General features: G+C 36.9%; 1 long non-coding RNA gene across 1 annotated transcript in view; it reads right to left on the reverse strand.

The window, feature by feature from the left end:
• The window catches only part of LOC118167123, a 50,632-nt gene extending 31,506 nt beyond the window's left edge, over window positions 1–19,126 (reverse strand). Inside the window, exon 1 of the long non-coding RNA XR_004750954.1 lies at window positions 19,073–19,126. This is a non-coding gene — a long non-coding RNA (uncharacterized LOC118167123). The remainder of the gene's footprint in view (window positions 1–19,072) is intronic.
• Window positions 19,127–22,217: the final 3,091 nt, after the last annotated feature.

A 22,217-nucleotide genomic window follows, 5' to 3' on the forward strand; every position in this document is an offset into this window, starting at 1 on the left:
CACTGAGTTCTGCATATATTTTGTTTGACATGATGAATACTGAATATGAAAAATCTAATTTTTTTACCAATCTTAAAACTTATTAAGAAGACTTAGATTATCTGTATGGCCCTAACCAATGACTACTTTCTCATGAAATCTAATGATGCTTGAGACACTTTTAAAAATTATTTTGCATTAAAAAAACAAATAATTTTCTAGTAGTACTTGGCAATGTCCTCATCAATGTGGCATTTATTTGTATTTTGGAGGAAAAATCTTAAACACAGCTTAAAAATAAAACAACAACAACAAAAAAGAGAAAAAAGTGATTGTCACACTTTCTCTTTTATTCCTTAGGAAAGCAATTGTATCAGCCTGCACAAACTTGTGGTTTATTGATGTGTTTCTCTACAGATTGCAAGATCCTACTTTTTCAGAGGAAAACTAGAACTCTGACGATGTTGACTCTAAATTATTTTGAAAAAATCAAAGTTCAAGTAAATTCTGTGCATGAGTTCAAACAGAATTCATTAAACACAAGGCAGGATATCATACAATCACACAACATTAATGACTTTGGTTCTGAGTTAATAATTCTTAGGTTAGTTCAGAAAATTGCCAATGCCAGAGGATAAGCAAACAGTGGCCACAGAAGAGCACTGAACTACAGGTGTCACAATTTCCACCCCTAAGATAACTGTAGCCCTCTGAATTCAAACTCTGAAGTCAACATCCAGGTTCACCAGTCAACAAGAGGAAGAGATAATTAAAAAAAAAAAAAAAAATCAATGCAAAATAAGCTCTCTGTCTAGTAAACTTCACAAGTTCTGACAATAGAAAAACAAACAATCAAAACCAATCAAACAAACAAAACACAACACCTGCAATCCCTCCTGTCTCTGAATAAAGGCATATTGATCAGAAGCGGTCACCACCATAAGGCATATAAGTAAAGAGGCATTCAGGTAGAAACATGCCTGAAACCTAGCTGGAGAAATCCCAGTTCTCTGCCATTCCTACAGTTGCCTGAGTGCACCAGACCCTGCTCTCATCACACTGCAGACACTAAGCAGCAAGAAAACATGACCAGAAAAAAAAAAAAAAGAAAAAAAAAAAAAAAAAAAAAGACTGTGATTGAATTTCCCAAAGATAAAAGTACTTATACCTGTCCTGGTTAAATACTCACAGTACCCATTCTTCACCTTTCAAAGGCTTCCAAAACACAGTATGTGAAGGGTTCTCAGGAGACTCTCTTACAGCACTGTCCTACTCAGCATGGGGTTTCTCAATGATTCTTCCACCAATGACTCTGGAAGCAGGTAGCTGACAATTATGGATTTCCAAACTCAGATCCAGGAATTAAGGGTTAGGTGTTAAACTTCAAATCCTGGTTACAGGCCAAGCTTACAGAGGAGATGTGCCCTTCGGGTTGGCTAAATGAAGGTACAATGATAGGTGTCTCCAGGTGACCACTATACCTCCAGCTCCTGCTGACCGGCTGCCACGTTCACCTTGCTGAATGTTTGGATGGATATTTGCAGCTAATCCAAAACAGAGATTGAAACATATTTTCACTGTTTGGGTAAGGCCTACTTTCATCCCAGTATCTAAGGTAACACAGAAGTTTTCACTGGACTGATAAACTCTGAAATAGACAGCACTTATAACAATTTTTTTTCCTTACCTGCCCTTCTTTGCCCCAAACAAACATTCATTCAGACCACTACAGATAATGATAACCACCTGATATAGTAGCCAGGGCATATAATAGAATAGCTCCGTACAGTATTGCAGAATTTGATAATAACCAGACACACCCCTGGAAACACAAGTGTCTACAAGCAAACATTTTCCTCACTCAAAAAGTCCAGGCCCCAACATTTTTTTTTTTTTTTCCCCTGGGCTCCAACCTTACATCAGCTTTATTCTTTCTTTGTAACCAGATTTAATTTATTTTGTCTTACGATTGTCAGTGCTGTTGTAGCCCTATTAGTTTATCAGTTTGCCCACTCCAGCAAAGAAAGTAAGTAAAAAAAACTTGTAATTAAATGGTTTCAGTATCTGGATTCTATTTCTTTTCCAACTAGCTCTGGACAACAAGACCCCACACCTGTGCATGAGAGCTGTGATGATATGATCTAATAAATCATTAAAAAAATACATATTTTAAGGACCAAGATAATCATTCAATTAAGAATTAAAAAAAAAAAAAGTACAAACATACAAATTTTAATTTTTATTTTGTACTTCTATAACGTAAGCCATTTGTACACAGTTGTGTTCAAAATTTTTTCGTACCCATCAGTTAAAGAACAGGTTTTACTGCATCAACATTTTGTTTGTTTGTTTTTAAGATTACAACTAGTAACAGTGATTTTTTACTATATTAAAACGTAGCATTGTAAAGCATAATTGCACTGATGTTTAAATCACTGTATCAATACATGACAACACCAAATTTTGGCTCAGGTTAAAAAGACAAACAGAGAATGGATCATCATTGTAATTTGCTTTTACAAATTGCTTTAATATCCTCTTAAACTAAATGAACGCTGTAATTTTCTTTAAAGCCCTGGCAATGCTCATAACATCCTGAATGATGTATCACGGAATCATAGAATATCCCAAGTTGGAAGGGACCCAAAAGAATCATAAAGTCCAACTCCTGGCACCACACAGGTCTACCCAAAAGTTTAGACCATGTGACTAAGTGAACAGTCCAATCACTTCTTAAATTTAGACAGGCTTGGTGCAGTGACTACCTCACTGGGGAGCCTATTCCAGTGTGCAACCAATAAGCATGCTGTAAACATCTATAAGCATCTATAAGCATGCAATCTACAGAATCTATAAGCATCTGTGAGTCTTTAAGCATCTGTAGCATGCAATCTACAGAATCAGCAAATGGATGAATACGAGTCACATTATACTTTAAGTGAAAGCTGGAAATTTCTACTCTAAAACTATTGCTTCATGATGTTATAAATCATATCACTTCAATAACCATGTAACTGGATCTCAGAAGCTAACACAATTAAGGCATGGCCTACCAAAAATATCAAACAGGTAACAAAAAGGCACAATGGTCTTATTTTTGACTGAGAATTTTTCTGGTGAGTGGGGAGGGCCAACTCCAGGAAAATATCTTAGTCTTAACATAGGTTGTAACTACCTGGATTTTCCATATTCGTACTAGTCAACATGGCATCTAATAACAAGGCAGAAACTTCAGTGGGTTCTTATTTTTCTGACGTACAAAGTTTGTACTTTAGATGTGTTGTTCAAAGCTGTGGTGTTTTTCTGAGAAGTATCATTGTTTGCAATTTTAACATACTGTGCAGCAACTGAGACATTTGCGGCATATCAGACTTCCGCAGTATTTGGAGGACTGTTGTTTCTTTTCAGATTGGCAGCTTCACCCATACTGTTTTCCACATACTGTAATCTGTGGATTTGCACCACATTTCTCACAGCATTTGAAGAGTGATCAGGGTGCCCAGGTATTCCAAATAAATTAATCAAAAGATATTGGCTAGTAAATTAGTAGTAAAACTCACTGAATTGGGCTCTGTTTCGGTTCATCTACTGAGGCTGCCACCTATGGATAGCACATCAGGTTTTAAACAATTTAATTATTTAAAAGCTGATCTCTCTTTTGCTGGGGAACTGAAACAAGTATATTGTGGAGCAATATAAAATTGCCTTAGTATTCAGCTCTAGCTGAAGGTGAAATTGACGTGGGTGAAGTTTAAAATGATATTTTTGTTCATGTATTTGGTATGGAAGTCTCAAGCATTAGTCCAGCCCTTGAGACAACCAATGCAATATGGGATGTTATGGAGACATATTTATGGCATTTGGCTTATGGAGAAAGTCTGCTGTATTTTGGACACTCACAAAGTGTGCTTTCTTTTGAGTAATGAGGAACTCTAGGATGGTTTCTATAAGCCCTAATAGATTTTCTTTGAAAGTAGCATGGATGTGACAGATCTGCCATCATCAGTCCCAGTGACAAGGTAAAGGTTCCTAAAGTGATGGATAGTAAATTAGGTTGTTCTGCATTTCTTTGATCCTTTTAACAAGGGGTTTGATGCTGTGGTTGAGTCATTTTTAAGACCATATGGAATCACTCAATTTACACCTGCCAAAAACCTTGACACCTAAACTGTCTTCCCTAAGAAGCAAACATTTGTGCAGCACTGAAATTCTATCTTTCTTTTGAAGTTAACAAAAATAGAATGGCAGAATAATACTTTAAAAGGCTATGATCAGCTGTTTACTATTGGCTTGCGAAAGAGTAAAAAAATTATCAGATATAACATTCAAGATTAGTACAAAAAAAAAAAAAAAAAAAAAAAAACAGTATAAATAAACATTCTCCATTCCTTTTCTTGCTGCAGTTCCAAGCTTAATATTGCATGGATAATTATAGAAACAGACTGGGTTTCTTTCAGTAACAGTCCGCAGTCCATTATGCTTATACAGGAGGCCACGATATGATCTTCTGCTACAAAATTCTGGCTATTGGTTTTGAAAAATATAAAATAATATTCAGTTTATACAGCACACGGAGTTATGTATTAAAACATAGTGTAGCCTAACAAATGAATCAGATTCAGTTCAAGTAAGATTTAAAACAGGATCTACATTTATATCAAGAACTGTAAAGGAGTTGTATATTTGATAACTTAGACCTTTTCAAGCTAAAAGATGAAATTAAGTATCTAAATAATAAAACAATTTAACACAGAGTGTTATTTTGTGTTTTATACGTCCATTTATTCTCCTTGTGCAAACTTACTTTTTTATTATGGACACTTTTACAACCTTTACATCCATACTTGCAAGTCAAACCTTTGTAATTTGCAAAGGGTCAAATGTTCATTTTGCAAACTGACAGCAGGAAGGACGCGTGCAAACGGCAAAGCAACTTTCATGTGACAGTTTGTGAAGGCAGATGCCAAGTATCACTCCAGGATGAAGAGAAAACATACCAGTTTACAATTAGAGTGGATATTATGGTACTTCTCCCTTAATCTTATGAAGTGCAACTTTAAGATACACAAATATTGTCATTTCTTCTTCCAAGACAGATTTGTTTCTTAATATAAGTATTTATATCCTCAACCTTTAATAAAATCATACGCTGTATTTTCCAGACTTCATATGGTAATACATTCTACAGAGTTTTTGCATACTTAAAATAAATAAAAGATGTGAAGGCAAATTAATGTCATATCTCACCAAAACAACGAAAAACAAAACTATAAAGTGAACAGTGGGAACTCTGCTGTAAATGGATAAGGATAAATCACTTTCCAAAAAAAAAAAGAAGAAGAAGAAAAGAAAAAAAAAAAAAAAAGAAAAAAATGTGTAAATTGCTAAGATAACATGTCGAACATTTCCTGGAGATCTTAGCAGAAAAAATATTAAAATACCAAATTAATTTCCCTGACACCTTCATTAATATCTTTAAGTTTCTTTAACCGTTCCACTTCTTTAATCATTTGTTTCTGATGCATATCGCTTTTTGTGTCAGTGCAACAGAAAGGTGTCGATGCCTGTGGTGACCACTAACAAATTTGATATTTTTCAACAAATCTCAAAGGATGACAGAAGAAAAAAATACAGAATGAGATATTCACCTATTCTTTTTTTCCAGGTCAGAATAGAGAGAGATAATCCTGTATTTTTAGTCTCAGCAGTATTATTGGCTTTTCTTGTCTCTCCATCTTGATGCCACACATACTCAAAGAATGATTCAGAATGAGCCTGGACAGCTAATATTAAAAGATTTTTCATTCATGACTATTTTACCTGTTCTGTTGAAACAAGGATTACTCAGGAAGATGTTGGGTAAGATCAGGAGTCTAGATATAACAAAATACAATACTTAACTGAAAACAAAAGGCACATGGAAAAATCTATTACCAGTTTACTTACAGAAGCCTCAATCCTCAAAATATTTCACCAGGTCTTACTGCATCTATGCTCATGGCACATCTAGCCCATTCATTGAATGCAAAATCCTCCCAAACCCAAACATTCATCCCAGTCATAGTTAAAGTTTCCAGGTGGGCTAGTTCAGTGAATAACCTCGTATAGGCCAGTATCTTGGAAGCAGCAGAGCTGTGTGAGGGAGGAATGGCTTTAGCCATTCGGCCTTGCTGCCCACCACCCTCACCTGTAGGCTTGGTGCAGTGACTACTTCACTGGAGAGCTTGCTCCAGTGTACGACCACCCTCTCGGTGAAGAACCTCTTCCTGATGTGCAGCCTAAACTTTCCCTTCGTCAGCTTAACATCATTCCTGCAGGTCCTATCATGGGTGAGTACGGAGAATAGGTCAGTGCTTGACCCTCCACTCGCCCTCGCAAGGTTGTAGACCGCAATGAGGTCCCCCCTCAGTCTCCTCCAGGCTGAACAGGCCCGGAGACCTCAGCCGCTCGTCCTACGTCTTCCCCTCTGGGCCCTTCACCATCTTTGTCGCCCTCCTCTGGACACTCTCCAACAGTTGAACGTCCTTTTTGTACAGCGGTGCCCAGAACTGCACACAGTACTTGAGGTGAGGCCGCACCAGCGCAGAGTAGAGCGGGACGATCACTTCACTTGCCCTACTAGCAATGCCGTGCTTGATGCACCACAGGATCCGGTTGGCCCTCCTGGCTGCCAGGGCACACTGCTGGCTCATATTCAACTTGCTGTCAGCCACAGCCCCCAGATCCCTCTCCAGCTGCTCTCCAGCGTCTCGTCGCCCAGTCTGTATGTATAGCCATGGTTGTCCCATCCGAGGGGCAACTACTGGGCATAAGATGGGCAACTACCAGGGCAACTACCAACTAGGGCAACTACCAGTGCATAAGACAACTATTTGTCTTATTGGTGGCTTTTACTAAGACATAGGCAATACAATATATTAAATACTTTTTTTTTTCCTTTTTTTTTTTTTTTTAACCAAATGATTTGTAATAGGTTATTTTTCCATTTGTTACCTGAGATCTTAATCACTTAGCCCTCACAGCCAAGGTGACTCCTATTATATGGGACCCACTTCTATTTTAACAAAAGCATTTGTAATATTTGTAACTACGGTGACAGTGGATTTTCTATTTATTTTTTTGTTTTAAGAGAACAAATCTATATCCTAAAAATAGAATAAATTTTAAAACTTCTAATTGTGGCCATTGATAAAATAGAAGAATGATATTGATAATATGATTAGCCTCAAATGTTTTGTACAGTAAAGCAATTAAAACAGTTTATATCCATCTAAGAAATTCTTTGTCAGCTTCCTATATGTCAACTGGAGGATATTAATAGATACATGAAATGGAAACAGTCCACAAATTATAAAGCGTTATTACCAACTGAGGTAAAATCATGAATATTTTGTGAAGGCAACATTAAATTTCATCTTAACCTCTTGAGTGTGTCTGTCAAAAAAATAAACCTTTAATCTTTGTGGACTGATTCGTTTTAAATATTCAGTAACCAAAACCCCAAAGATAATAACATAGGGACTTTTATGAATATGCATTTTGGGACCTAAACACAGATATCTGGGCAAGCTCATAAAATATCCAAAGTAGTTGGATGATCTGAATGACAATGTTCTTCTGGATAGCTTTGCAAACAACTAAATTTCAATTAATTTTTTCAAGAGCATATTCATTTAAATTCAGATTTTGGTTCAAATTTGGTTTTAAATAAATTATTTCCCCTTCAAAGCAGATCAAAAATCCTCATCCTATTTGTGTTTTCTATGTGCCTTGGACTTTAGCAAGATAGAAGCCTAAAATTTAAATCCTCAGATCTTGAATGCGTCCCTTGAGCCAGTAGGAAGTACTGTGGATGCTTCGTCTTTCCAAGCTAAAACTGAAAATTTAGGAAATGTTTAAACTGGGCATAGGAACAAAATGTTGGGTGTTAAATTCTGTCAATTTAAAATTTAAAATTTAAAAATTTTAATTTAACATTATTTTATTTTATTTTTGCTTGCTTGGTTGCTTTCCTTTGGCTTTAACAGGCTGATGGATATTCTGATCATCTATATTCATTAAATAATTATATGTTAATATATTTATATTATATACACTATATGTATATTTATAATACATATATATATATTAAATAAGTGGCTCTGAGTTATTTCAGTGAGGTCACATTACTGATAGGATGATTTCAACTACACTTTCATCTGAATTTAAATGTAGCCTGAGTTGTGAAGACAAAATATTTCACCTAGAAACCTGCTACTAATTAGAAACAATTTTATCTTGGAAGAAAGAAAAATAAGAATTGGTCTGGATACATGCTGAAAGTGTTTTTGTTGTTGCTGTTGTTTTGTTTCTCTATATTAGCTTTAAAACATATTGCAAAAATGCACTGGAAACAACTGCACTGTTGCTGACCTCATGCATCCACATTCCATTAGAAGAGTTTAAGATATGGAAATCTGAAAAATCACAGCAATTTTTTGAAATTTGTTTTGAAAGAAAAGCAGTGCAGAAAGAAAAGAAAAACAAGAGGAGATTACTATTTCTTCATAAACGTTTGAAGATACGTCCTGGCTGCGTCATCAATCATTTGACTAACAGTCTTGTGGTGTGGTATATCGTTAATGAAATGCTAATAGTTTGCTGCTTTGCCCTGTGGCTATCCGTGCACTGGCACTAATATAATATTGATCTGAGTAGGTAGTAATGCAATTGGCTACACAGATTTCCTCTGAAAATCATTTCTGGGAAGTCCAGCAATTATAAGCAGTTCTTGTACAATTATAACAATTGCTTAGGTCTCCTTTTACCCCTTGGACATTTGTAAACATTTTGTATCCCTAACTGTAATGGGAACAGTTTAAATTACTATAGCAAAAATGTCTTCGGCACATCTTTGTTCCCCTAATCGAATTACAAGTCTTGCAGATATGCAAAAAGATAGAAAATCTAAGTTCCTAGGTAGAGTCTTATCTATAGACTTAGCAAGAGGAGCATCATCATAGATCCTTTTAAACACCAGCACCTTCCCTTCTCTGAGGACGTGGAAGTTATTTCTCTACATATACCCTCTCAACCTTGGCAATACCATGATTACCTGCCACATACTTCTTTCCTAATGAGACACTCAGATTCAGCACATCCCAGCCGATATCACTTCTAGGACTGATTTGAATGTATTTATTCAGAGACTGCATTCTCACAAAGCACACTACCATCTAGCCAATAATCTAGGATAACTCGCCTAAAATGTAGAAGACCCAAGCCATGTCTCATCACCGACTTTGGACTTGAAATCTGTCATTTCTTGAGGAAGTACTCTAACCAGTCTGGAGATGATTACTCTGATATGGACGGAACATGCCAACATTCTCTGTTAATGACAGGAAACGTGAATTTAAATCCCCTGCAGACAAAAACTGGTATAAAGAGAAATTAAATAATTTCCAGTTTCCACACTGAAATAGAAAATGCAGAACCATCTTTCCTACCAGTGTTTTAGTTCTCCCCTTTGCTATTCAGCTTTATTGAAGATAACATTAACATGATTGCTTATAACTAACTCTCCAAATGTGAGAAACTCAGGGTCACTGGAGCAGGGAATCAAGACCTTTAAAACAGGTCATATTACAAACATTATTTGAAAGAACTGAAAATCTGGGATTTACTTGGGGAAGGGACAGGGCTAATTTTCATAAAACTAGTCTTACATGAGTAAGAACGTTTAGTAACTTTTCCCACCCAAGATTGTACAAGTGCTACTAACCTCTTTCCAGGTAATGAGAGCTGATCCAAAGGCAGTGCTCTGCCTTAATATAATGTCTTCTCAGAACTGCATCTTTCTGCACATTGTTTCTCAGACACCCAATATTATTTGGTTGTGACAAGGTTGGCTTACTTAATAAAATATTATTGTTATTTGAATGACTCTACTTTCTGTTCCATGCAAGTGCACACTAACGAGATGTCCTATAGCATTGTGCTATCAAATTGGAAGTTTACAAGGGTGACAAGACTCAGTTTGTGTCCATGTCAGTTGGTATTTGTCACCCATTTCCATTCTGCATATCAATCATTCCATTCTCACCACCCTGCTAAGGCTGGCTAAGAAGCCAGCAGGTTTTGAGAATGAATTGCAACGCTGCCATTTTTTTCCTTTTGTCCTTCAGCCTCAGCTTTTGAGTAATCAGAAAGCTTTTGAATCTAAAGACCAATTTCAGAAGCAATATAAAATTTTATGTAACAATATTCTCTGAATTCAGACATGGAATATGCCATCGAATAACCGAGATGATGGCTGATCTAATCCAAAGTGTTCAATACCAGCTGCCTTTGCTATGTCTGACCTGTGGTTCATCTTTACATCATCTCATTCTTCCTGTGTGTTAGGTGGGAAAGCAACTTAGAAAGGAAATGTGTTTGCTAAATATAGTCGTAAATAAGCTTTAGATCAAAGAGGAAACTCACTTCTTAAAATACATTAACATAAACTATTAATGATCTTAGAGGAGGAGAGCTCACAAAAGCAAGATTAAGAAAGAACTCTTTTGACTCTTTACATCCATGAACAGATGACTGAAATACAAGATAATATTTTCACTGAATTGCAGAGGCAATTCAGAAAATTGAAAACTCAGACATTATCATTGTCATACTGAAAGGAAAAGGATATTCAGTTTTGAATAGGTTTCCTTAAGCTTGCTGTAAAGATATATTTATGATCTTCTTGTGCTTTGGACTTCAGCTTCACATATTTCCTAAATATTGTATCAATTACATACAAAATCCATTTTTGTTGTGGTTTAACCCGGCTGGCAGCTAAACACCACACAGCCCTTTGCTCACCCCCCCCCCCCTTCCCTCTCTGGGATGGGGCAGAGAAATGGGAAAGTGAAGCCTGTGAGTTGAGATAATGACAGTTTATTTAGACAGAAAAATAATAATTACAATAATATTAATAATAATGATTATAATAGTACTACTACTAATAATGTGTACAAAACAAGTGATGCACAATACAATTGCTCACCACCTGCTGACCGATGCCCAGACCAACCCTGAGCAGCCGCCCCCCCCACCCCAGCTAGCCACCCCTATATATTGTTTAGTGTGATGTCAGATGGTATGGAATACCCCTTTGGCCAGTTTGGGTCAGCTGTCCTGGGTCTGTCCCCTCCCAGCTCCTGCTGCACCCCTAGCTTGCCCGCTGGCAGGACAGAGTGAGGAGCTGAAAAGTCCTTGGCTTAGTGTAAGCACTGCTCTGCAGCAATTAAAACATCAGCATGTTATCAGTGCTCTTCTCATCCTAATCCAAAATATAGCACTCTACCAGCTACTAGGAGGAAAATTAACTCTGTCCTAACTAAACCAGGACAATTTTGTTTGTTTTGATACAGAGACTTAAGGATGCAACCTTCTAATCTCAACATATTTTATGATCTTTGCCGTTTTGCCAGTAAATAACCGTTAGGCTAAAACTCCTTAGCAGAATGTGTCTGACTTGTAACATGAATTTTACAGAGAAATATGCTAGGGAAATCAGGGAGAATTAAAACAGTTATCAGTGTTAGACATGACTCCTCAAACTACATCACACCCATCTTATCAGCATTTCTAGCTCTGATTTAGTGAGGATTTTCTGCAAGTACATAATTTGAAACACTACAGCAGTGCTATTGAAGCCAATGGAGTTATTTCTACATTTAAAGCTAAGAAAATGCTGAAGTGTGTGAGGCAAGAAATATCAATACCTGTGATGTGATTTAGTTTTTTTTACATATAAAAATAAAGATAGGGAGAAATACAGCACAATTGCTATCTTGGTAGAAAAGAAAGAACTCCTTTCCCTTATTATATCCATGTAAAAATCCAAGCTGCCTAGTCATCTTCTATTTTCTGCATAAATAAGAGGCCATATGAATGCATTTACAGAATAGTGAATTACCTATCACCCATTTAACATGCAGTAATGTTTGTTCAAGTGTAGACATGCACAAGCATTGAATTTCTGCACACAGCAAAATGGAAGACATTACCATCGAAATGCCCAAAAGAGCAGAATCTTTTGAAAAGTCGCTGTTAAAATGTCTCCTCTTTAATAACATCACTGAGTAATTTTACAATATTTTTGAAATCTAATTTCACCATTCTTGAAAAACCTTAATTTCAAGCATTGATTTCATTATGGGAAGAAAAACTGGCTTATACGAGAAAAACCTGTAAATTTAGCAAATATATGTTTAAATGTTACCACATAAATAAAAAATGTTCTGCTCCCACCAAAACGTGAATACTCTGATGTTAGGTCTTCCACTGTCATCCTCTTTTTGAGTGTATCTTTGGTGTGTGCACAAGAAACAGAAGGAAGGGGTATGATGCAAATAAATAATCCTAAGCAAAATGTGCGTGTCGGTCACTAAAATATGGGTCTAAAAGACACCTAGAACATCAGAAATAATGCACTGAAAGAATCATATTCAACTTTTCCTAGCAGACCAAACACTTTCCATTCTCCAAAAGATTAAATATGCCTGGAGCTGCGACCAGGCTAGGCTTTTCCAAATGGCATAACACTGCAGTTGTCGTTATTTCTCTTTATACTTCATTTTATTACAGCTAAAGTATTTATTTGCATGGAAAGGTGACTCTTGCCTTGTTTCTACATTTGAAGGATACTAAAACTACTGCAGCATTATATTTTGTGGCATGTAGTAGGATTGTGAATATTAAAAAGTACTATCTGCAGACACATTGCACTTCTTAAGATTAAATTATAAGGTCTATCAAATCTCATGGCTAAGGGCACTGACTATTATTATTATGCATTTATGTAGATCCATAAATGTACCCTATGGTTCAAGAGACTTGCAGATATTCTTGCCCGAAAAAGGTTATCATGCTAAAAGAACGATTGCAATCAGAGATAGGACACATTTCCCATGTGCCACAAATGTTTTTTGCATACATGATGAACTTACTTCACCTTGCTAAGAAGAATTGGGCTTTAATTCCTGTTGGAGTAAGGTTACAAGATTGGATGCCCCACTGGACTTTACTGGCATTTTACACACTTCATTTATGAAAGAGAAAAAAAAAAAATAGTATGCTCTTTTGCATTCTCTTATGGGAAATCTTTTCTCCACTTTGCTTCACCTACATTTTACAAAGTCTGCACACCATGTCATTTCTTGTGACCTGGGATTCTTCCACAGTTCTGAAATCCTTCTGTAGCAATGACAGCTTTTTCATAATTGCTTTGAGAAATATATTTTCCAAACAGTAACTTTCTGTCTGGAAGCTCAAGGGCAGATGGCTACAAGATGGCCAAGAATTCATGGACAGCTGTGTCAGGTAGCATACTCCAAGTCTGGAGAGTTTTCTCTGCCTGGCTATGTTGGTCCAGGGCCATTAATCATGCCACCATTCCTGAAATCCCTCAGGTACAACTTGAGCTCCAGCCCCCTACAGACTTCTTGGGCTTTCTAAAGTCTAAGTACCTGGGGAGTACTGGCAGTCCAGATGTAGCAAGAATCAACCATCTGAAACTCCCAGACTTAATCTAGGTTTATCACTTTTTTTCCAGCAAGAAGGCTGGAAGCACTAGGAAAATATGAAATCACACATTTGGAAACCATAGGACCTGAAGTTTTGATCCCACGACTGATCTCTGAGGCACTGGTGACAGAATTGAACTGATCTTTTTAGTTCAATTAGATTCCAATGGATTATGAATGATTTGGCAAGTGAATGTATTACATATATTTAAAATATTTATGGGTTTGGAAAAACATTTAAAATGGTTTCTTGTAGCCTAAGACTAACATGCAAGTTGGCTTTGTGCACTTAAAATTAGTCCTTCAGATTCATCAGTTCCACAGGGAGTCCTGTTTATATTCTAAATACTCTGAAAATTTTCCACCTGCTCCTTTCAAAGAGCATTTTAACCAGAAGAAAATGGAGTGCCTAGTCATTTAGACTATTCAGAATTGGTTCTATCCCTATAGAATTGTCAATAATAAACAAATTTCACATTTGCAATAATAGCCAAAACTTACAAAACACTCAGCCTATAGTTAATTATACGAATCCTACTTAGTTGCTTCAGCAACTCAGTGTTTGTAAAGTTGGTTAGTTACCTTTTCAAACCATCTGGCACTGGCAATTCTTAGAGCTGCATATTTCTTGCTCTTTCAGAAAGCCTATGAACATTGTCCAGAGCAACAGCTTTAATCAACCTATCCCCTCTCTAGCCAAAATGGGAAAGGGACCCAGCACAGTCTCACAGAACCACACAAACAGTTGTGAGCAGAAGGCAGTAGAATATCACATACAGAATATCACATACATTATTTTCTTCATTGCTCTCGTCCAAGCTACTTAATTTCTCATTATGCATATGCAGTTTGACCTCCACAATCGTTGTTGTTGTTGTTTAGCAATCAGAAGACATACAAGGTGACTTTTTTGTGTCATACCATTAGATGCCAATGGTACAGTCTTGCTACATTCAAAATTACTAATTATTTTTTCCTTGAGCATCATTGGGAGAGGAGACATAGTACACAAGATGGTGAAATACAGCATGGAGCGCCCAGACTAAGATATTCTCCTGATATGAAATGCAAGACTCAAGGAAACATTTTTGGAAACCTCTCCTTCCCTGCCCCACCTTTTCTCCCTTGTTTCTCTATTATACCTTATCAGAGTATCTAAACGAAAGTAGTGGCGTTTACAACAGCACGAAGCTGGCATACCATAATGGAGATTCAGATCCTCACTCTTTCCAATAAGGTGAAAAGGTTAAATGCACCTTTCAAGATCTAATTAGCTCAGCCATTTAGTGCAAGGCAAATTTTCCCTTACCTAAGTGAATGTTTTATAGGGTCCTGGCTGCAGGCCACTCAAAGGTTTTAGATCAGTGGAGGCATCTCACATTAACAAACTAGCATTATTCTTTAGGAGTGCTTACATGCTTACACTTGCTAAGATTTACTCTAGAGATGACCTTTCAACAGAAGAGAATCCAAGTCACTCCTTTTCCTGCTTCTTCATTTCACAACCAAAAAATCTTATGAGGTAGGTGCCTCACCTGGGAACAAAGAAACAGCCCCAGCTGGTGCTTTGTCACTTACCAGCGTCCTAAGCACACTGACTCTGAGGAATGTTTAGCTCTCCTGACAACTCTATGCCCACTGACAACTTTCAGAACTAAAGGAATTTGTCTTAAATTTCACCTTCTGCAGGTGTTGATCCCTGTGTGCCACTGAAGAAGTCTGAAAAGATGCACCAGAATCCTGGGTCAGAGGCCAAACTTCTCTTGAGAAAGTTGCCAGCTGGCCAAGCAAGAGCAAGTTATGGGAGTCCTCCTTGGCAGAGCATGAGAATCAAAATACAGCCCACAAACTAACTTCATTAAACTGTTAGGCTTCTGTTCACATGGCCAGATGCAACTGCAGGATAATGCCCCCTCCCTTCTCCCTCCCCCCCCCCATATTTTCCTTTTTATAAAAACGATGCCATGGGGCCGTTTCTTATTTTATTCAGAGATGAACTAATGTGAAGCAAGTGCTCAATCTGATTAAAAATTGCTTCTAGTTATCCATAGCTTAGCAGTATACACTTCATCGCATATCTTCTTCCCCTAGCTGATGATTCCCTTATGATAGTTAAGGAATAGCTGCACCCACATCTCTGCTTTTTCTCTGTTTACTTTTGTGTATATTTTGTTGTTGTTATAAAATATATATGTAAATATATAATAATATATAAAACCCAGGCTGTCAGGAACAAACACACACATCTGATGTCTGACAAAATAAATAAATAAATAAATAAATAAAATCTGTTGTAGTTTTTTTGTTCTCATTTGCTTTTAAGAAAATATTTAAAGGAATGACTTCCTGAAATGAATTCCCCGTGATTCCTCAAAAATGTTCCCATTATCACAGGAAAATACTGCACCTTCTGGTCCTAATGTTTCATTAAGACATTTCCCTCACAAAAAGCACTTCCTCAACATCTTTAGGACAAGAGTTGTAAGTGCAGCTTTTTGAATCCAGCATCTTGAAGACAGAGCCGGAAATCATACCGTAAAATTACTTGTCCTAAGGCCATCTATCACTGAAGTCAGTGATATAAGGTATTTATAAAATTACACTTCTAATACCCAAGACACTGTCAGAAGGAATCAAACTCACCCATATCATAAACTTGCTTGAAACTTAAAAAAAAAAAAAAAACACTCCATCCAAGCCTCATGGTTGTTTTAAACTTTGAAGATGACAGTTATTCTTTTAAGACATGACAGATTATTACTACTACTTTCTTGATTTCCCATTACACTACATGAGCAAACAGGAACTGGGGCAAGACAACCATCACTGTCAATGTGCTATTAAAAGGCCAATAAACAATGAAGTAATCATGGCAAAGATCCTCTGCCTCCAGGAATTCAGTCTTTCTCCCCTGCAGTCTCTTCTGATCTCAGAGTTCAGTGTCAAAAAGTCCTTTCCAAACAGCTTCCCAAGTGAACTGTAACCAACCCAGCAAACATCTAGGCCTGTATAATTTTTGTGGCTCTTTGGAGCCAGAACTAAATATATTTTCTTTCCATGATTGTGTGAACACCTACGCAGAATTTACAGCTTGCCTCTCACTCAAACCTAGAAGTCAACTAGCTGAAAACTTAAACCAGACTTTCTACCTCTGGTCTGCTTCAGAGTCTTGGACTATTTCAACACCAAATGCAAGATCCAAGCTGCCTGTCTGATCCTCAGGAGCTAACCTTAAGGAATAGACATCCTTTAAGAAACACTGCAGGTTCCAGGAGGAAGGCTGAGCTGCCAAGACCTAATTTTAAAATACATCTTCGTTTCTTATGCTCCACAGGCAGCTGATTTATAAACGTTGTACTGCTAAGCTCAGGGCTAGAGCAAGAACTGAGAATGCATAATAAAAAAATATAAATAGGAGCAAGACCGAAACCTGCAGAGAAAACCAAGCCAGCTTTGATGTTAGGGTTTCCTGGAGCTCAGAGAAGCTTATTTGTTAAAGTCACAGCAGTAACTGATAGCACATCTGTGGCAGCATGCAAGCAAAGAGCGTGTGCATGCCTGGGGACAGGGAGCTCGGGGAAGGTTCTCATTACACCCTTTCTCTGTCTCTCTCCTTCAGGGAACACACTCTAAGTCACACCCGGAATGCATCTCAGCAAGACCATTCAACAGTAGAAGTAGCATCTATGCATGAAGATGACTGAATTTCCTGACAGCTTAGTGTTTTATTTCTGGCTGAATAAGGCTGTATACCTCAAATGTACCAGTCAACTTCTCCCCAGTTTGCAAACTCTTACACTTGAATGCAATCTGCCCCCTCCCAGTTTTAAATGCAGAGCCATCACAAGTATTTTTCCTGCAGAAGCAAGCCAGAATATGCTTCTTCATTACTGAGACAGAGCACTAGACCATTAAATGAAGGGAAAAAAAAAAAAAAAAAAAAAAAAAAAAAAAAAAAAAGACGCAAGGATTACTTTGCTGAACTTAAAGCCTTGCCAAATATTTCACTGCCATTCTGACATGTAAAGTTTGGCGAAAGATTTTTTTAAGCCTCAAAAACAAAATGTTTCAACAAACCAATAGAGATAGCACACAAGTGTATTTTTTAGATACTATTTTAAAAGTTTAACTCAAGTATGTATTTGAGCTTATGACCTTTAAACTTTCTTGACATGTAAGTTTGGTAATTTATGGCATGGGGATATTTGGCATGAAATGAAAATGGCCACAGATTTAATTAAAATGTAAGTTATTGTTAGCAAGAAAGGTCATGCTAAGAAAATGTAATTTCAGGAGTATATTAGCAACAATGCTCCAGTGTTATTTGCATCTAAAATATATATTTTGTACTTGACATTTAAAAAGGAAATTGGAACTGTTTATAATGGATGCTTGAACACTTCTGTGTTCTTGTGCTGCTTTTGTTCACATTTTTGTATAATTGGCTGGATCTCACATACAACAGTAGTTACATTTTATTCTCTGTGCCTGAATGCTTAACTGATCTGGGAATTAGTTCACAAAAACTGATATAGGTTGGAATCAAAGCATACTGCAGCATATTCCTTACATGGCTACAGCTTCAAATGAGCATAGACCTTGATAAGAATTCCTTATCTGGGGATAGCTAATTGCCCACCTTACATAGGATCATTTTTTTCTTGTTCTTCAAGCAGAGAAATTTTAATGGTGATGAAGAGTCCTGGCTCCATTCTGTTTATAGGTGTTTATAGGGCACTTCAGAAGTGCCTGTGTGAAGGAGACAGTTTTTCCTTTGAGAGAGTTAATGTTTTATGATCTGCTAATAAAAGTAATGGTGTGTCATACCAATCAGTCTAACTTCAGGGAAAGTGGGAGGTAAAGGAAAAATGCTTTGACTTAATTGAAAACATTTGTTTCAAATAAATCAATATAGTGGGTTCTAATCTGAAAAAAAAAAAAAAAAAAAAAAAAAAAACTAAACATAATGACACTGTTGTTGACTACAAAGAGGTGCCTTCTTGCTCAAAAAGGTTTTTTACAGATTTCTGTACTCAGAAAAAGCAACATCATTGTGGATGATCTTATAGATGCATCTTCTACTTCATCACAAGTCACTGCCCTTGAACGTGCTACAGATGCATCCAGATATTGCTGCATACATAACTTAGAGACAGGAAAGTGGCAAGCAGCTACTGAGATTCTGTTTTTGCCTCCATAATGCATGCAGCTAATAGTAGTCCTTTAAAGTCTTTGCAAACTCAGTGCTGAATGCTTGGCTGGAAATAACACATTGTTTTGAGGGCTTTTACGTGTAAATTAAATAAACATAATGGTAAAGAAATCTCCTGGCACTCTATAACTCCATTCCTAGGCAGTCTCAGCTTTTCACAGGAGAACTAACTTAGTCACAGAGATCTGAAGTATTAGGCATGCTGGGATGGGATGGTAAACGAAGTTATCACAGCAAGTATATGCACAGAAGTTACACAAACTGCCTGAATAGAATAGCTTGTGAAGAATAGCTTGTGCAGCTAAAAATGAGATTGTGTATTAGCACTTACCTTTTCCACCACCACAGCACAGAGGACCTGGACCCTGTGTGAAACGCAGACACATGCTGCTGTTGTGAAGACTGCAAAGAAAACCAGACTTCAGTCTGAAGCAAGCTTTGCAGCATCAGGTGGAAAGAGTCAGCTCATCAGGAAAATGGACACAGGGGTACCCAGGGATCCCTGATCACTTACGGAACAATTTGCTCTGCAGGCTTGTACTCTCTTAATGCCTTGGAAGCTACTTGAGAAAACCACTCCAGACAGCTTAGAGATCCCTGCATTTGCTAAAGCATTTACAGCTTTAAGTAGTACAGTATGGTCATGTGCAGTATTTCACTGAATTTGGAGTTTCTATATCTAGATTAAGTTTTTTTGTTGTTTTTTTTGTTTTTGTATTTTTTAAATTTAAAAAAATCACAGCAAATTTTGTAGGAAAAAAAATAGATCATATTCTCTACTGTATGGCAAGCACCTCTAAATAACTGCTAGCAGACTGTTTTTTTTTTTTGTTTGTTTGTTTGTTTTTTTTCTTAATTCCAAAACCCCTGGTATTCTTGCCAGCAGGTAAACTTTTATTTCAAACTCTAAAGCTTGTTTAACACCAGCTAAGTAGTTTTGGACACAGAAGAGGCATGTATGTGATTGAAACAGAAGAATAGGCTGTGTTTATGCATGATTCTGTAACACATGATGGTTTATAAACCTGAAAGAGCACTAACTATTAATCCGATGATAAAATAGATACACAACAATCCCCTCATCAATGCCTATCACCATTTGTCTAAAACAGTTCCATAATACATGACAGTAATCAATACATAGGTTGTAGTCCAAGTTCATGGTGAGCAAGGGGATACTTAACAGTTATTATGAACATTGTTGTATATTTTTCTGTTGTTGATTGGGCAAAAAGATTTATTGGTATGCTGGGGCCCAACAGTTAGCATCTGCTTCATGCGGTGATATTGTACCTGTACCCCCACCTCCCTGTCAAATAATCACCACAAAAAGCTGGTCCCCCAAAAGGAGGAGACATGTGACTTTAGTTTGCAACATCACTATTTGAAAACTAGTTGGCTCCAAAATTACTAAACAGAGCCTCACCATCCCTAAGGGGACCAGGATGCTCTCTTCCATCAGCCATGGAGCTCTGTACATGCCCTGATCAGGTTTTCCAGAGGCAGCAAGACCAACTCTTGTCTCTCCTCTAATCCCTCATTTGCACATACAGTCACAGACAGAGGTTTAACATGCTCTGACCAGGTGCACACACACACACAAAAATGATTTGACAGGGTAGGGATCTATAGTCTAATGATAGTGACACCTGTCATCAGGAAAGAGTGCATCTGCCAAAAGTTCAACTTGTAAAATCAGAAACAAAAGCCAAAGAACAAAGTTCATAGAAGCCCCAGCAGATCCAAAATGTCAATATGGGGTGTTTTCTGTGTAATTTAAGCCAAGTTATCAAAATTGGCAGGCTGATTTGTGCTCTACAACAACTGTTAGTATAAAGGCACAGTAATTACTCTGAATGTTTTGCAAATACAATTTTAGAGATCAATCTTTTTTTATGCATTGGTGCATTCTAAATAGACACACTTAAATGTCAGTCTATGAAAGGGAAGGAGTCATCAGCAGCCACAGAAAGAGCTGTTACTTAGCCAGGTCGTCTCCCAGCCAGTCACAAAGTGAATTATGGTGGCAAATCCTGGACAGATCTTTTCAGAACTGCATAAATTCCCCCCACCGTCTGGTGAATTGACCTGGTAATTAATGGCACGATTTTCTTTTAATCTTGTTTAATCTATTCAGTATGTACCTTGGTTAGCTTCTATTTTAAAAGAATTTATGGTAATACTAAGTCAAAGACTCAACAGAAATCTAAACATAGTGCATTGCAGTTACCAGCTATGTTGGTGATGGCCAAACCAACCTGTATGTTCTTCAATATGAAATTACTCATTAGCAGTCATGTTGCCTTTTAATTCTTTAGTAACTGATTCCAGTATTTTTTTTTTCAATAATTGATTTTATATTCACTTGGATTATCATTATTCCAGCTATCCTGTCATTACCCATTTCATCCTATCAGTCTTCTTAAAATACTGACAGAACATTAGCCTCTAATATCCAGAGGACACACCTTCCATGGTTTATCCTCCCTGGGGTAAGATCTTGAAAACATTTTCTGAATAAGCTGAGGGAGGGGAGGATCTTTTCTATTTAGATCAATCACCGTAGCAATATGAAGTGGAAGTAACCCAATTCTGTTCCTAATAATGAAATTTCACTAACTGCTGTTCTCTTAGTCATCTGCTCTCATAGACCATTTTCTGAAGTATGATTTTACTTTTTTCCAAATAAATCTTTTTGGTCTAACATAATCTCCTTTCCTAAATACATTTAATCTTGGGCAAAACGGGTAAAAGAAAAAGCTGGGAAGTACTAATTCCAGCTACAGATATTCCTGAATGTCAGATCAAGTCTGCTTTGAAACTAACTAGAGGAGTATTACATAGCTAAGAAGAAAATAAGATAAACACAGTTCATAAAAAAGTACTTAATTCTACAGATCGGGGAGGGAGGGCGTACTTTTCATACACACTTTCATAAGCCAAAGTGCTTAAATTTCACAATAACAATTAGAAAATCTGAATTACTTTAAGTAGATATCAACATAAATATCAGAAAATTAGTGTTAATAGGATATTCTTATGCCAGGAAGATAAAGCCTTATACATTGAATATTCATTCTAAGGGAAGTGCATCTTTCTTACTGTAAAATATATCTTCTAAAGAGAAAAAATATAAACTGTGCATAACAGAGAAACAGAAAAATACCACATCAGTATTTTGTTTAGCACTAACTACTAAATTATCAATGAAATAGAGGATTTTGTATGAAAGAAAAGACCTCTGAATTTTGTCAACAGTCCTAAGGGTATAATGATTTAGGAGTGATTGATAGTGCATGACACTGGAACATGTAAGAAATTCATACTTAAACAAAGACAGAGGTGTGTTGGAATCATGCCCATGAACATGGAACTTACTTCCTGCCCTGGTATGTGCACATATAGTATTTCAGCTTCCTTTACAGGAAGAAAAAAAGGGGGTTTAATAGACTTACTGTAGGCTATTTATGCTGCTT

This window comes from Oxyura jamaicensis, chromosome 4, assembly GCF_011077185.1.
Source record: "Oxyura jamaicensis isolate SHBP4307 breed ruddy duck chromosome 4, BPBGC_Ojam_1.0, whole genome shotgun sequence".
In the NCBI taxonomy this organism is placed as follows: domain Eukaryota; kingdom Metazoa; phylum Chordata; class Aves; order Anseriformes; family Anatidae; genus Oxyura; species Oxyura jamaicensis.